Source organism: Neopelma chrysocephalum, unplaced genomic scaffold (genome assembly GCF_003984885.1).
Source record: "Neopelma chrysocephalum unplaced genomic scaffold, ASM398488v2 Primary Assembly neopelma1_69, whole genome shotgun sequence".
Classification (NCBI taxonomy): domain Eukaryota; kingdom Metazoa; phylum Chordata; class Aves; order Passeriformes; family Pipridae; genus Neopelma; species Neopelma chrysocephalum.
Genome location: NW_020897729.1, coordinates 11,267,999 through 11,282,240, shown reverse-complemented (window position 1 = coordinate 11,282,240; position 14,242 = coordinate 11,267,999). Strand labels below are relative to the sequence as shown.

Here is a 14,242-nt window from a genome sequence, read left to right as displayed (position 1 = left end):
GATGAGATCAAAGCCAATTTTAGGCGAATGCAGAAAGCAAAATCTCGGGCACTTTTATGGAATGCCTCCTGCATCTCACAGGTTTTTATTCCTCCTAACCTAGGCAGGAAAAATAAGGAATGGCTGAGTTTAGTTTGAAGTGCTCGGTGTGGGCAGCCTTGGTCTGGAAATGAGGAGGGTTTGTGTGCCTTTGGTGCTGGCTTTTGCCTGTTTAGGGTGTCCCTTTTGGCCATTAATGGGTGATGTTCTGGCTGGGAGAGCGGGACAGCCTGGGATGCTCTGCATCCCGTGCCCGAGGTGGAGCTGCTGCTGACAGAGGCAGCTGGCACGAGGGGGGCTCCACGGGCAGGGTGAGGGGCACAGGGCTCCAGGCAGCTCCAACCGTGCTGGTTCCCAGCCCCTTGGATAACATCCAGGGCTCCTGTGCCACCAAACCTGCTCCAGGGGAGCAGCACGGAGTGTGGGTGCAGCTTTGTGTTAATGCTGGATTTAGGGTCCTGGGACAGATGCAAAGCCACACTACCTTCAGCACCCACACAGGGATCCAGGCGTGGTGCAGCCAGCACCGGGCTTGGCTTGGAAAGCATTTTCCTGCAGCCCGGAAAATGTCAATATTAACTCTCCAGGAATGGCACAGATTGGAGGGAGGGCGAATGGGATGCTCAGATGTAATTTTCTGTGAGTTGCTAGAATGGTTGATAAATGGCAGGGAGGCTTTGCCTGAGTGGAAGCCCAGCCTTTCCAGCTGCCTGCTCTGTCCTTCGGCCATGACCAACTTTCAGCAGGAGCATTGCACGCTCCCGGCACCGTGCTGGCAGCACAAGTCTGTAGTGAGCCTGCGGCGAGGGCAGAAATGATGATTAATAAATATCTCCTGGAGCCAGGTCCCAGCTGGGGGTGGCATGGCAGGGGCAGTGTCCAGGGGGATCCCCGGTGCTGTGCTCTGGCCTGTAGGGAAGGCAGTGTTTGGGGGATGGCAGAGGGTCTTGCCCGAAAACAGGCAACTCCCAAAATCCATGTGACTTGCCCTTCAATCAGCCCCCCGGGGGAGCAGTGGATCCAGGAGCTCCTGGGACCCCTCACCCCTTCTGCAGCCCTGTCCCTGCCTCAGTTGCCCCATTAGCTCATCTGTGGGACGTGTGTCTTTGATGGTGTCATTCAGAGGCACGATCTGTTACCAAGTCATGCCTTCAGCTCCCTGGGACTACGACCCCGTGTGCTAATTGCCAGCAGTTTTCCTGCTGATTTCCCCTGGGCTCTCGGTGCTATCAGTGCACCACCATGCAGGGTAATCATAATTCCTTGCACCAGCCTCCAAAGTTGGGCCTTTGTGAGTCCTTTCTGCCTAATTCCTAGATGAGGTTTGGATAGTGAGGGTGGATTGTCCCACGGGAGTTAGCACAGCCTGGCACTCTCCTGGCTCCGGCTGCCCCAGACCTGGGAATTGCACCAGAAATAGCAGCTCGTTGGTGACAGGGCTGAGGTTTTATCTTTATGACTAATCCCTGTTTCTGCACCCAAATCTCTGCATATCCAGAGCCAATTTCTCCCCCATGAGAAGCAGCACAGGGGAATTTGGAGGAAGAGCTGAGTAACCCTCAGGCTCAGCTGCGATGCTTCTGAGTCGGACAACCTTTGGTTGGGGAAGACACCTTCACTGGGGGACGGAGCTGGTGTTTCATGTTCATCTTGGGGCTGCTTCCTCAGACCCAGGAAAACCCAGCTCTGGGAGAAGCCAAAGGCTTTTCCCAATGGCTGCGACAATAATCCTGCAAAGTCCTCATCTCCCTCCCATCTGAAGCTGAAGTCCTTCCCAATTCATTTTCTGCTTGAATTATGTCCTTGGTGCCGAGCTCTGCAGCGTGAGCCGCTCCAAATGCCACAGCAGCTCCTCTGCCCCTCGATCCACGCTAAAAATACATCCAGCCCCCCCCTCCGGCCCCGGGCGGTGCTGCCGCCCCTGTGGCAGGGCTGCCCCGCAGCTCCCGCCCCGCTCCCGGGATGCTCCCGGTGCCTCCCCCGGCTGCCAAGCGCTCCCGGTGCCAGTGGGATTATGTAAAAGGGAGAGACAGCGACTGTGCCTGTGACAGGGGTGGGGGCGGGAGAGGAGCCAGCTCGGGGGCTTTTCACCGGGTGACATGCTTCTGGCCCGGCTCCAGCTCAGGGACCCAACTGGAACACGAAAGGCAAAACTTTGCGGGAATAGATCCGTTGGCGGGGGAACATCTGCAAGCGCCAGGACTCAGGTGCGTCCCCGCGGCGCTCACCTGAGCAAACCGCGGCTCTGCCCCGGCCAAAGGAGCTTTACATCTTGCATCTTCCCTGCCGGGTTGTGGCGTCAGGCGGGCAGGAGCTCCCAGACATCCCCTCTGCTGTCCCCGGGCACAGCCTCAGCTGCCTCCTCCTGCCCAGGGCGAGCGGGGAGGGGGCTGCTCTCCTTCATCCTTTTTAATGCTCCAGTTCAGCCCCACCGGGGAGCCTGCCCAGATGCTCGGGGAGAATATTTGGGATCCCTTCAAGCCTTTCTTTTTGAAAATGATGTAGTTGCAGCGCTTGGCTCGGAAAATTGCAATCTGCTGCACCACTGCTGGAAACAAAGGCTGTGGCTTGGCTTCCCTGCCGTGCACAGCGGGGAGCAGGGACGGCAGGCTGGGCCTCCACCTGCTTTGGACCATGGAGAGGTTACAGCCTGGGTTCTTCTCACTCCTAACTTGTCATATTTTCTTTGAAATTATTCTCAGTAAAGCGCATCCAGCCCCAATCCTGGTGCTGGGGACAATTTGGGATGTGCTGTGGTTACCAGAGGGAACCTCTCAGCCCGGGACTGGCACCAGCCTTCCTGTCCTCATACTTAGATTAGATGTTGGGGAGAAGTTTTTTACAATGAGGGTGGGGAGGCCCTGGCACAGTTTGCCCAGAGCAGCTGTGGCTGCCCCATCCCTGGGAGTGTCCAAGGCCAGGCTGGAGCAACCTGGGACAGTGGAAGGTGTCCCTGCCCACGACACAGAGTGGAACTGGGTGATCTTTAAGGTCCTTTCCAACCCAAACCACTCTAGAATTCCATGATTCTATGATTCCAGCCCCTTTGATCATGCCTGCAGCAGGGCAAAGCCTTGCCCAGGGCACCCCAGGAGCCTGCTCCGTGCCCAGGACGTGCCAGGAGCTCGGCCGTGCCGGGCTCTGTCCCTGCAGTGCCAATTTGGGGCTGTCAGCAGTTCAGAAATAGCCCTCTGGTGAGCCCTGCCCGCGCATGGGCACGAGGGACCCAATTTACTGAGCACAACTATCTATTTGTGTTCATACATAATTGATGGAGCAGCTTTGACCATTAACTCAGTGAGCCTAAACAAAAAATTTTATCTGCAAAGGCAAATTGGTGCAGTGAACAGTCAGTGGAGCCTGGACAGAGTGTGGAGAGGCCAGGAACTGTCCCCGAGGGGAAACCCATCCCTCCCACCCCATGGGGCCAGGATCTTCCCTCATTTAAGGAGTGGTACTAATGTTGGTAATATAAGATCTGAAAAACTAGTGAACAAGGGGGGAAGGGAGGGCAGAAAACAGTTATTTCCCTTCCCAGCATTGTTTTCAAATCTGGGGGGAGTTGGGCATTTGAGGATGGTGAAGGTACAAGGAGGAATCTGTGGAACTAAAGCCATTGACATTGGAATTACGTAAAGGTGATCTGGGAAGACAAACCTTGAGAAGCAAAGTTTGCTTTCTTCCTCATCCCCTGGGAAAGAGGGCAGGTTTAGATTAGAGTTTAGGAGGAAATCCTTCCCTGTGAGGGTGGTGAGGCCCTGGCACAGGTTGTCCCAGAGAAGCTGTGGCTGCCCCATCCCTGGAAGGTTCCAAAGGCAGGAACAGCGTCCATCTCAGATCATGGGTGCTGCACTTAGAGAGAGCCCAGCCCAGGGTATCCCGAGCCCAGCCCAGGGCATCCCGCTCAATCCTTTCCTCACTGGGGATTTTTCTGGCTCTCTGCCTGGGTGCAGCTGCTTGGCAGGACCCTGCACATCCCTGGTGGCACCGAGGCGGTGCCGTGGCCACGTTCCCGAGGGGGTCGTTTCATCCTGCTGGCTGAAATCCCATCAGCTGTTTGAGGCGTTTCTCTCTTTGTGCTGAGATTGTGGGTTATTGTCAAAGCACATTCATAGGGAGCTGTTCATGCATCACAGCACAGTGGTGGGCGTGCTGCTCCCGGGGATCTGCTGGGATGGTTCTCCCCTCCCTTCTGGAAAGGCAGCCGTGGACTTGACCTACCAGGGTCAGAGCAGTGCTCTGTTGGCTCTGTGCACCCCTTACAGAGGTTAAAATGCACTGTAAAAATACCACAGCACAAAAAATGCCTCATCCCAATATTCTGCCTAAATGCAAACATAATTAAGGTGTGTAACAATCCTAGAACTCTCAGCCCTCTGGTAAACTCAAACTTTCCAGTGTTGGGGGCAGGCAGGACCCAGCCCAGAAGGGATCCATGCTCTGGAGCACATTCCTTCCCAGGAGCAGTGGGTGGGGAGGAGAGACAACCTGCTCCTGGGGAACATGGCTTTAAAAGGACAGAGGGCAGGGATAGATGGGATATTGGGAAGGAATTCTTGGCTGTGAGTGGTGAGGCCCTGGCACAGGTTGCCCAGAGAAGCTGTGGCTGCCCCAGCCCTGGGAGTGTCCAAGGCCAGGTTGGACAGGGCTTGGAGCAACCTGGGCTACTGGAAGGTGTCCCTGCCCTTGACAGGGGTGGAGTGAGATGGTCCTTCCTTAAGGTCCCTTCCCTGTGATGATTCTATGATTCCATGGAATATCCCTCAGCTATTGCCCCTCCCTGGAGAGGTCCCTGGCATGGTTACCAAGTGGTCACAGAGGAGGAGGAATCGCTGCCTGGGGGGGACAGAGCCCTGCAAGGAACCAGAGCTGTGCTGGAGACGTGTGACCACCACCAGACTCTTCCACCCCCCCATCACCCACGGTTTGTTCCACTCCTTTGAACATCCCCGGGTCACCCAGGGGCTGGGAGCAAAAACGGCTGTGCTTTTATTAAAATGCAAATTCCCTCTGTGGAATTGGGATGTTCCTGATGCTGGCGTGGCCCTGCAGAGCACGTGGTGTCCCTGACCCTGTGCCACAGACTTGGAGGAGGGAAAACCACCTCCCAACCTGCTGGGAAATGCACACAGGTCACTCTGGGCTGCAAAATCCCTCTGGGAATAGAAGATAAATCTCTTGTGCTTTCCAAGGGCTATAAGTGGAAGATATTTCCTAGCAGCACTCCAGGAGTTGTATCTTCTTTTTCCTCGCTTTTCTTTTTCCAAGCACTAACCACAGTAACTACCTCACATATTTAGGAATCTGTGGTTTATTTAAGCCTTGCTGCAATTATGAGCAGTTTTAAACTCTCACATGCAAATGGCACAATTATTTTGATATCAAAGTTCCATATTGTTTCAGTAGCTCTCCCACATCAGGTTGACTTTTATGGCTCATCGTCTGATCTTCATTTTCTTGCTGCAAATTAAGATTAATCCAGTGAACAGAATGGATTTACGCTGAATTCACAATGCTTTTCCCCCCAGGAACTGTAGCTGATAATGGCTACAAAGGAGGCAGGAATAACTCAAAGGGGGAGGAAAAGGAGCCACTTCAGTGAACAGAATCTGCTGCTTTGTGCTGTTCCAGACTCCCAGTGGCTCCCCAGGAGTTTGTAGCTGGGAGGTGAGGCCGGGGCTTGGTGGGGTCTGAGTTTGTCTCGTCCTGTCACATTGAGGCAAAAGCTGTGTTTGACATTGCAGTGCTAAACCAGCTTTAGGTTTGAATACACATTTATTTACCACCTAAACTCTAGAAACAGGGCAGTGCAAGGGGCTTGGCAGGGGTACACTCCTCCCTGGCAGGGGTACACTCCTCCCTGGCAGGGGTACACTCCTCCATGGCAGTGCTGGGTTAGCAGTTGGACTCAGTCATCTTCCAGGTCTTCCCAGCTGAAACAATTCCACGATTCTATGATAAATGAGGGCTTTGCAGGTGTGTGGGCCAGTGTAAGCACTGAAGATGGATCTCCTCTCCTAGGTGTCAGATAAAGCAAAGTTGCCTTTGCTTTGCAGTACCTGCCCAGCTGCTCCCGGCTGCTCCCAGCTCTCCCCTGGGGCTTTGCCACCGGAGCAGTGATGCCCAGAGCTGTGCTGTCTGCAGGCAAAGGGGTTTCTACTGCCCAGCCTCTGTGCCACACTGGGACAGCACTGTCCTGCAGTGCTGGTGGCACTGGGAGCGCTGGGCACAGCAGGAACCCAGGGCTTGCTCTGCCGTCGATTCCCGCCCCCTGTTTTATTCCCGAGGGAGAGCGATGAGCTCAGGAGAGCAAGATCGGATTCAAGGACAAATGGTGTTCCAGGAGCACGATTCTCATGGTGCTTTGGTTAAGTGGCAGCAAAACGCTGATATTTTAAGGAAGCTTTTAAATAATGCAGTGGTGCTGGGGGGGGGGTGTGGCAGAGCTGCTCACTGCCCGCCCGTGGGCCAGGTGAGGGGCACGGGGAAGGGCTGCAAGGGCACGGAGCAGCCTGGGTGCCTGGCCCTGTCACCCCTGGGTGGATGTCCCTGTCACCCGTGTGGGAATATCCCCACCATCCCTGGGTAGATGTCCCTGTCACCCACGAGTGGCTGTCACAGCACTGCTGCTCCTGTGCCCCCCAGACCTGTGCCACTCCCTGGGCAGTGGCAGTGAGTGGCTGTCCCCTGGGAGGGGGGTATCTCCCTGGCTCACAGCGGTGGCTGGAGCAGGTCCCTGACCCACCAGCTGCTAAAACTCACCCTGCTCCGCTCTCCTCCTCCCAAGCCCTTCCCTGCAGCGTGGTATTTTCCATCTGAGGGCTGCCTGACAACTTTAATCTAATGCTTAAATGGATGGAAGGAAAGTCGTGGTGCAGGAATGCTGCTAATTTAATTACTTGTGAAGTGCACAGTTTAAGACATTTAAAATGTATTATTTTAGCCTGGCTGCTTTGGCGAAATCCAATCGGAATTTTGAGCACACTTATTTTTATTTTAGACTAACATTATAAAACGCCTTCTGTGGAACATGTTTGTTAAGAATTTAATTGTCTTTGAGGAGAAGAAAACGCTCGGTGTGTGACTTGGTGTGAGCCCAGAGGGTAAAGCCAGGGTGACGTGTCCTTGCTATGAGTCTGGGGACACCTCCCCTGTGCCCAGGGCTCAGTGGGTGCCAAACACCGTGGCAGGGAGGGGCAGCTCCATGGAGATGTCACCACAGCTCCTGCTCCAGCAAAACTTCCCTGTGTTTTAGTACTTGGAAAATATCCAACAAGCCAAGGTCTGGTGGCTCGTGGTGGTGGGTTGATCATGGTGCAAAGTCAGTGGATGTTTAGGGTGGATCTCCCTAATGCACAGAGGGATTTGGGTGCTGTGTCCTGCCCTTTGTCCCAGCCCTTTTCTGGTCCTGAGGCTCTTGGAGGCCCCCAGTGAGGTCCTGGTGCCTTGTCCCTGGTGGCTCCCAAAGAGGGAGCTGGGTGAGGGTTTGATCTGTGGTTTTCCTTACAAAATACATGAGTGGTGTGACAGTCGGTGCAGGGCCCATGGCAGCTTAAATCCAGCTGGATGCAACACTTCTGGAGGACCCTGGATCCAATAAATGGGATGGTGTCCGTGCATGGAAAGGGCACGAGGGAGGAGAGCGGGGCTGGGGCTGGTTGGATTTGCTGCTCCTGAAAGTCATCCAAAAAAACGTGCCCTTTATGTAAACAAGCTGCTTTGGAGATATTTTGGGGATGAAGTCATAAAAATTTTATGGCATACCTATATTTTCCTGTTGGCATTGAATTTGCCATGAAAACCAACACAGAAAAACAGCTTCAGCTGTGCTGGCTGTGAAACTGCTGCAGCTGCTTTCAGAGAGTCAGAAAATCATCCCACAGTGCTGTGGGTTGGGAGGGACCTTAAACATCACCCAGTCCCACTGCCATGGGCAGGGACACCTTCCACCAGCCCAGGTTGCTCCAAGCCCCGTTCAACCTGGCCTTGGACACTTCCAGGGATCCAGGGGCAGCCACAGCTTCTCTGGGAAACCTGTGCCAGGGCCTCCCCACCCTCACAGCCAAGAATTCCTTCCCAATATCCCACCTAACCCTTCCCTCTGGCAGTGGGAAGCCATTCATTCCCCTTTTCCTGTCACTCCAGGCAGTTCAGCAGTATGGAAAATCTGTCAAAAATGTCTTTCCTCTCTCAAAAGGCAAAAATCCCACACAATAATTAAAACACATATTCCGCTATTTTTCCCGGTGCTTATTATTGTAATATTTCCTGCAAATAGTTTTTACCTAAATATTGGTGCAGGAATAAATTGCCCCTCCAAAATGAAGGACTCCCCTTCCTGAGCTGGCCCTGCTGAGGATGCTCCTGGCTGCTGATGGGGTGGAACTGCTCAGGGCTGCACTGATCACCCAGTGTTAGTCCAGGGCTGCTCAGATTCCTTCTCCTTCCTTAGTCTTGGGATTGTGTCAGAATTAGCCTCTCCTGCCTGTGGAGAAAATACCTGTTTTCCAGTTCCAGATATTCAGCCACTTCACCTTAGTGACTAATACTTTCCAGGGTGGGCCAAGGGATTGGGAAGGAAAAGCCATTGACAGGCTTTTACATTTTTTATTTTGCCTCTTTCAGTGGGAAGTAGCACCAAAATGAGAGCAAAAGGCATTTATTATTTACAGCCCCGTGGGGCGTGTGGGCTGTGACAGCACAGCCAGCACCCTGCACAGGGCTGTGACTGGGATACTGATTTCCCACGGTGTGCAGTGGGATGGATGTGGTCAGTGGAACAGGGTCAGGGTGTGTCCCAGGGCTGTGCCCTTCCCTCCATCCCTGTGTCCTCCCCAGCCACGGGGCTGGGTACCACTGATGGGGGCTGTGGATTCCCCCCCCCCAGGAGGGATGGAGAGCCCCACGTCCTCTTACTTCTGCCAACAACTCGATTCAATCAGGTTTTTTTACAGGGATAACACAATTCCCTCAGACATTTGAAATCCTGCACTTTGCAAGCCTTTGCTGCAGAATGACAAATAATTTTTAGTTTCCTCCCTTTCATCCCGGGGTCCAACGGTGCTGAAACGCGGCGGGGGCAGCGGAGCCGTGGGCTGTGCTCTGCTCTGGGATGTGGTGCTGGAATGGGGCCCTCCAGGAGGAGTTGTTCCCCTGGGAACGCCGATGCCAGAGGTGCCCCCACTCTGGCACCCCCACCCTGTGCCCCACCCCAGCTGTTCCAGCTGTGGGAAGATGGGGTGGGAGGATGGATGGGGGCAGGAAGGAACCTGGCCCATGGCACAGGCAGTCCCAGCACCCTGGCAGAGCCCTGTGCTTGGCCACAGCCCATCTCCTCTGCCTTATCTACATTTTAATGCGTCATCTGCAACTTTTCTGAGGATGCAGCCAAGAAAAACGCTGGGGAATTTCAGCTGAGCCGACCACCTACACAGCCGGTGGCCCTACGAGCACGGGAGGGGAGCTGGGAAGTGAGAAGGGAGCCAAGGAACGGGGGCTGGACGCCCTTCAGGCACCTGCTTGTCCCCTCGTGCCATCCGTGCCCGTCCTGGCTGCCCCTGCTGTGCCCCATCCGGCTCCCACTGCCCAGGACACACCTCCTGCCTTCCCTACTGCCTTTTCCCAGCCCACCAACACTGTCCTGTTTTGCCTCTGCAGTTTTTCCACTGGTAGCAGGATTTTTTCCTATTTTGTGTCATTGACCTAATCCTTAACATCACTGCTCTGTGCTGCAGAAGCTGGATGGGAAGGAAGATGCTCGGAGGAGCACCCGGGATTGTGTCATGGACTGGAATTGTCCAAGGCCAGGTTGGACAGAGCTCTGAGCAAGCTGGGATAGTGCAAGGTGTCCCTGCCCAAGGAAGGGGGCTGGAACTAGACAGTCTCTAAAGTCCCTTTCGACCCAAACCATTCTGTGATTACAGGATTCTGTGGTCCACCTACTTCCACCCTCAGACAGCTCAGGGAAGCAGTGTTGCTCCGGGAGCACCTTCTCCTGCAGAGACACACGATCCAAATCCAGAGCTGTTTTATTTCAGCAGCACGCAGAAGATCACAAAGCAGTTTGCAAAGCAGCCAACACGAGCACAGGCACACAGTGCAGGTGTCAGATTGAATGTTAAAGCAAAGTTAAGGATGCACGTGCTCAGGCAAGGGAATAAATCTGTGTTTTCAGCCTGCTCGAGTATCTGCTGGTTCACCCACGCTGGTCCTGCTTCTGCAGCTTCGTGTGTTCATCTCTGCTTCCCACCACTGGAAAACAGAGTTCAAATTTCCTGAGGTGTGATGCTTTGCCCAAATATCAGAACTTCAGCAGGGCCACGAGCACTTGAACAACGCTCCCAGGCACACGGTGGGATTCTGGGGGTTGTCCTGTGCAGGGCCAGGACTTGGACTCGAGGAGTCTCGTGGGTCCCTTTCAGCTCAGGTTATTCTATGGTTCTGTGGTTCTCTGTCTTTGCTGCAGCCTTATGGCATGGGGCTGTCCTGACTGCTGTCCTCACAGAGAGCCTTTGCTGGGATGTGGTGCCTTGGTCTGAGCATCTGAAGGTCCCACGGCCGTGGGTCGTTGGACATGGGGACACCCTGCCCCTGTGGGGACACCCTGGTACTGTGGGGACACCCTGGTACTGTGGGGACACCCTGCCCCTGTGGGGACACCCTGGTACTGTGGGGACACCCTGCCCCTGTGGGCACAGCCAAGCACTGAGGGTCCCTCTCAGCTGGGGTTGTCTCTGATGGATATTATGGAGCAATTAGGGTGCTCTTTCAGCTCGTATGAGGGTGAAACAATTTCCATTTAGAAACAGGGAATATTTCTGAGGGACAACCAGGAAGCTGGTTTGTGTTAGAGCAAGGAAAGCTGCTCGGTAGGGCTTTGGTTAAACCCACCATTTTTGTTTTCCAAATTGAAGGTTTTAACCCCAATCCTGCACTAAACCATTTCCCCCCAGCAGTGACCACTCTCTGGCACTACCCAAACTGAGTGATGTGCCGTATCCAGCGCTTTCCTGGGATGTGCAGTGTCCCAGGGCACTCAGACCTCCCTCACTTCACCATCTCTGCACGTGGAAACGGGTTTGAACCACGGGCACCAGCCAAGAGCTGCGACTCTGCGTCGCTGCCATTGCCGCTAATCCGGGCGGTAATTCAGTGGGAACTGCTGTGAGTGCTGTGGAGTGTTTTGTTCCCAGAATGAGAGACAGAAAGCATTATTTGTCTCTCTTCCCACCCACACCACTCAGAGACAACCTCCTGCCACCAGAGCCTGGCGGAGGGACAGCTCCTGATTGCCTGAGATCTGCGGGGCTTTGGGAGCCGTGGAAGCCAAACGAAATCCAGCCTGGAGAGCAGGAAACCACCCAAGTTAATTAAAGGAGAGAATTAGCACCTCCATGGTGCCTCACCCTCAGCTCCCAGCAAGACTGAGACCTATGAATCGTGACAAATGGCTTGTACATGAGATGTTAGGATGAGCTGAGCATCTTTCAGTACATCTCAGGGGGGTTGTAAAAAAGAGGGAAAGCGACTTTTTACCCAGGCAGGTAGTGATGGGACACAGGGGAACAGTTTTAAACTAAAAGAGGAGAGATTTAGATTAGATGTTAGAAAGAAATTCTTTACTCAGAGGGTGGTGAGGCCCTGGCACAGGTTGCCCACAGAAGCTGTGGCTGCCCCATCCCTGGAAGTGTCCAAGGCCAGGTTGGATGGGGCTTGGAGCAACATGGGCTGGTGGAAGTTGTCTCTGCCCATGGCAGGGGGTGGCACTGGATGGGCTTTAAGGTCCCTTCCAACCCAAACCATTCTGGGATTCCAAGATCTTCCCCTGCAGGTGCCAGGGATGGAGTTGAGATCAAGGCCAGTGTCACTGTCCCCACTCCACAGGTGACAGGGAAGGACATTGGATGCACTGCAGTGGGAGAGGGCAATGGGAAGGGTCTCTGCTCTCATGACGATTTTGGTGTCACTTGAAACAGCCTCTTTTTTTTTTCCAGGGAATAAATTACATATTTTATTCATTTTCTGCACAGAGAGGAGCGGTTCTGGAGCCCTGATGGGGATGTTTCTAAGCAACGTTGTTTTCCCACCGCCAGCGTCAGGAGCAGTGACTTTTTTTACTTTTTTTTCCACATTTTTGTAGCGATAAAACAACTCTGCAGTTTGTGTCCTGGAAAACCATGGCACCATTTCCCCAGTTTTGCTTAATCGGATGGGCGGGGGGGCTGCATCCCCACCCTGGGGTCCCCCATCTGTGAGGGGGCTGTGCCATGTGAGGGGGCTGTGCCATGTGAGGGGCTGTGCCATGTGAGGGGTGCCCCAGCCCCTCCTTTCTGCAGCAGAGCTGGGGGATGCCCACACAGACACCTGTGTGTGATGCCTGCCCAGGGGCTGGCTTTGTGCCCTTCCCCATCCCCTCTGCTCCATTCCAAGCCCCTCTCTCCCCTCCCACCTCCTTCCCCCCGTTTACACTCCCAGCATGTTTTCCCCAGGCTGGAACACTCAGAAATGCTGGGATTTGCCTCCCCCTGTTGCCTTTCTCACCCCGATGCCGTTGGCGTGGCTGTGGGCACCAGGAGCTGGTGGTGCCCCACACAGGGGGTGAGAAATGACCCCCCAGACCCAAGACCCCCACCCACATGCCTCCCTGGCAGCTCCAGGGGTTGTGAAACAGGGTCCTGGGGGTCACCTGCCACCGGGGCTGCTGAGGTGGCACCGACCCACGCAGGGTCTGTCCCCTTGGCTTTGCATTTCTGGTGGAGGTTGGTTTCTGTGGGCACAGCCACGGGCACAGGGCAATGAAACCGGGGTTGGAACGAGCCAAAAGCAGCTCAATCTGATTTCTGTAGAGCTCTCCCCAGCCTGATGATTCTTCTGTGGGTGTGGAGTCGAAAATGTTTTAGTCATTGTATGTGTTATTGCAGAGATTTTATTTAAAACTTATGTTTTTCCCCCGGAAAAAAAACTCTCACTCCTTCTCTCTCCCATTTCTGATAGACAGATAAATGGCTGGGTGGATAGAGGAATAGATGGATAGGTTGATGGAGGGAAAGATGGATAGGTGGAATGATTGATAAATGGATGGATATACAGAAGGATGGATAGATGGAATGATTGATAAATGGATGGATATACAGATGCATAGATAGATAGGCAGATAGATGGACAGACAGACAGATAGGATAGTTATCCTGATCCCTTTGTACAGCTGGGAATACTGGAAGGGAAGGTTTGGGCTGATTTGGAGGGGGGTGTTAGCACAACTGAGCAAACCCAAACTCTGAACAATGAAGAGCAGCAGGGAAACGAATCCCCACCTGGATAAATGGGATGTATTTTCTTGTAATTGCTTTGTCTCTGAACAACAGGAGGAACCACTTGTAGGTTAATGAGGTGATTAAGCAGCGCAGGTGTCTCAGGCCATAAATCTCTGTGGGAGGGTAGGAGGGTGTTGGTTGTGTTCTTGTGTGTGGGGCTTGTGCTGCTCTTCCAGCTCCGTGTGCTCCAAAGGTTGGTGCCATGGATGATGAGCTGTGGAGGGGCTGGAAGGTCAGTGGTGGAGGTAAGAAGAAATGAGTTACCTTCTTTTCCCCACTGCTTGTTGGAGGGGAAGGGGTTTGCTCTGTGCCAGGGCTGGGTGCTGGGGTAGGTGCCCTGTCCTGCTGGGGACCGTGGGCAGCTGGCTCTGTGTGACTTGGGGAGGGTGGATGTGGCTCTGGAGGGGTGGGGACAGCCAGGGGTCACTGTGGGGTGCTCAGCCTGGGCTGGGGCCAAGCCTGGGGCTGCTCCTGGGTCCCTGAAGCCCCTTGTTGCAGCTCCCACTGCCATTGCCCGGCTCTCACTGATTCCCCTGCTCCAGAGTTAATTAAAATTGAGTAATTACACTTCCTGGCTGCCCTGTGCCTGGGGGTGTCACAAGGGCTGCAGGGCTGTGCTGTACCTGTTGCCTCAGCAGTGGGTGTTCATACAAATGTCACCACATTGGGTTTTTCCCCTCTCCCTGTCTCCTGCCAGAGCTGAGCCTTGTCCTCCCCATGGCCCCGCTACTCTCCAGCTTTCCTCTTGTTTCTCATGGCTCCCCAGGATCCCTGTGCCTGTTCCCTTGGGAGCTCTCTGCTCCAGGCTCATCTTACATATATATGTGTGTATATATATATATATATATGAATTATATATTCCTTTTGCTCTTGTTCAGCCCTGACTGCAC

At 54.1% G+C, this 14,242-nt stretch overlaps 1 protein-coding gene across 3 annotated transcripts in view; it reads left to right on the top strand.

Moving 5' to 3' along the window:
* The window catches only part of KCNAB1 (potassium voltage-gated channel subfamily A member regulatory beta subunit 1), a 62,282-nt gene that overhangs the window by 19,749 nt on the left and 28,291 nt on the right, over positions 1-14,242 (top strand). The window lies entirely within an intron of this gene.